Raw genomic sequence first — 2934 nt, 5'->3', positions numbered from 1 at the left:
AAATACCACATTTTCTTAATCTATTTGTCAGTAGTGGGGCATCTTGGCTGTTTCATAGCTTAGCTATTGTGAATAATGCTGCAATAAACAGGGGTGTGCAGGTGTCTTTATTGTAACCTGACTTACATTCCTTAGGGTATATCCATAGCAGTGGAATTGCTGGATTATATGGCAGTCCTATTTTTTAGCTTTTGAGGGGCCTACATACTGTTTTCCATAGTGGTTATACTAATTGACATTCCTACCAGCAGTATATGAGGGTTCCTTTTTCCCCACACCCTCATAAACATTTATTTTTGTTTGTGTTCTTTTTTGTTTGTTTTTAATTTCAAGATGCTTTATTTTCAAAACAGGTCACAACGCTAAGCTTTTGGCCCATTCTGCCACTGTACAAGCTACAAATGCTTGCTCAGCAGCTGAGAAGCACTCCTTAGCAGCATGTTGGAAAAGTGAATAAAAATCCATATAAACAAATATTCAAATAGTTTCCATAGGAACGCAGATAAATGTGATCCCACCCCCAACAATAAGCTTATCTGTGTCAACCCTACTCTTACAAAGACATTTCAAAACTAGCAGTAATTAAGTTAAATGGTCTCTCCAAATCCCTTAACTCAAGTTACACTTGATAATAGCTACAAGAGTGGCACCTACACATTGATATTGGCAGAAGCACAGGCTGCTTGCTGGGTGATGCTCCATCCCACTTTCTTGGGCATAAGACATGGGCAGAGTGCTGATGTCCTGCTCCTGCACTTCAGGCAGAAAACTGTGGTTCTGGATTTGCTACATGATTTGCCACATTGCCTGTGATATCATGTAGTAGGCAGTTGGCCTCTGAAATCCATTGCAAGTAGAAGTGGCAGCAACAGCATATGCACCCATGTTTTCAAAAAGCATCCAGTCACCCACGTGCATTTCAAGCAAGTCACAGCTCTCAACAATCCGATCGAGGCCATCACATGTAGGTCCCCATATGCTAGATGAGTAATACTTCTCATCTGGCTTCAGTCTCTTCTGCAGCAGGCACTTTACATGTGCATGATCATAAAGGATGCAATTAACTGATCCATATACTCTGTCATTCAGGTAATACATAAAGGTTTGCACGTTCAACTCATCAATCATCATCATCAGAGCCACTCTGCTCCTTGAATATGATGTTTTTGACCATGATATTAACTGCAAGTGTGAAATCTGATGCAACATAGTATCTGCCTGGCTCAACTATGATTCTCACTTCAATGTTTGATGGAAAGTGCTTGTCCAGTGCTGGGTTAATCACACAGGTGATCTCTTCCAATTTAAGCTTCACATCCTCAGATCCAGGAAAGCCACCACCAATATCAAGCAGATATTTGCTGAAATGAACCTCAGGTCCCATGTCAAAGACACAGCAGGCATCAGAGATTGCCTGCACAAAGGTTTCAGGATCATTACAGCCACTCCCCACGTGGAAGCTGACACCAGTGACATCAATATTTAGCTCTTTTGCCCATTCCAAAAGAAGTCTGCTGGTTTTGAGTGTGGCACCATATTTAACACTGAGGCAACAGACTGCTTTGGAATCATGAGTGGCAATCTGCAAAACCAACTTTGCCTTTGTTGTGCTCTGGGAACTTTCATCAACTCCACTTCACCATCAAAAGTCATCATCTGGACTCCATTACTAGCAGCATGCTTATTTTAAGACACTTGTTTACAAGGATTTGCATAGATAATCCTCTCTGGAGGCACCCTGAGACTCTGCACCAACTGTATTTCAGTCTTGCTAGTACAATCAAATCCCTCCCCAATGGCATCTAGGGTGTCCACTATGGCTCTGCTATCATTACATTTGACTGCATAAAAGGGGGTGACTCCAGGAAGAGCTTTTAACCATCTTAGGTGTTTTTTTAGAATGCCTCTGAGATCTGCAACATAAAAGGCATCCTTATCATTGGAAGAAGAAACTTCACTAATTTTTTGATAAAGAATGTCCTTGGCAGTACTCTTCCTTACTGAAGTTGCTCATGGGTTCTTGATATATCTCTGAAATTCAATAAGCTCCAAGCAGGGTGAAGAGAAAGTCACTCAGGGGTCCTACCAATACTATTCTTAGAATGAACCTCAGAGCACCCATGTACACTCGGCCCACCCCATGGAGATGCTGCCTCCCAAGCCAGAGCCTGAGGAGCTCTAGGCTGCCCGCTGCAGCGCCCATCAGCCACCTCACTCCTGCCCACCTGAGTCACCAGCCCAAGGTGGCACAGAGCAGCTGAGGGCACCCTGCAGCAGTGGCAAAAGCACAGATTGACCTTTGTTTGTGTTCTTGTTGATAGCCATTCTAACAGCAGTGAGGTGAAATCTTAACATGGTTTTGATTTGCATTTCCATTATGACCAGGGATGGTGAACATTTTTTCACGTGTTTTTTTTAGCCATTTAGACTTCTTCCTTTGATAAAGCTCTGTTCAGTTCAGTTTCCTATTTCTTTATTAGGTCATTGGTTTTTTTGAGAGTTTAGATTTTTGAGCTCCCTGTATATTCTGGCTATCAGTCTGTTGTCAGATGTACCTGGCAAAGATTTTTTGCCATTCCAGGGGCTGCCTCTTCATCTTATAAACCATTTATTTTGTTGTGCAGAACCTTTTTAATTTCATGTAGCCCCATTTGTCATTTGTTTCTCTTAGTTGCTGAGCCATTCCAGTTCTATTTAGAAACTCATTGCTTATGCCCATTAATTCCAATGTATTCCCTGCTCTTTCCTGCACTAGCTCCAAAGTTTCAGGTTTTATATTAAGGCCCTTAATCCACTTTGAATTGATACTTGCACATGGTGACAGACATGGATCTAGTTTCAGTTTTCTGCATGCAGATATCCAGTTTTCCCAGCAGCATTTGTTGAAGAAGCTGTCTTTTCTCCATTGCATGTTTTTGGCACCTTTATCAAAAT

At 41.8% G+C, this 2934-nt stretch overlaps 1 pseudogene; it reads right to left on the bottom strand.

Annotated features, from left to right (window-relative positions):
- Positions 1-650: 650 nt before the first annotated feature.
- Positions 651-1783, bottom strand: LOC109675549 (ornithine decarboxylase-like; annotated as a pseudogene).
- Positions 1784-2934: the final 1151 nt, after the last annotated feature.

The sequence above is a fragment of the Castor canadensis genome, chromosome X (genome assembly GCF_047511655.1).
Source record: "Castor canadensis chromosome X, mCasCan1.hap1v2, whole genome shotgun sequence".
Classification (NCBI taxonomy): Eukaryota; Metazoa; Chordata; class Mammalia; order Rodentia; family Castoridae; genus Castor; species Castor canadensis.
This window is presented reverse-complemented; position numbering and strand designations above follow the sequence as displayed.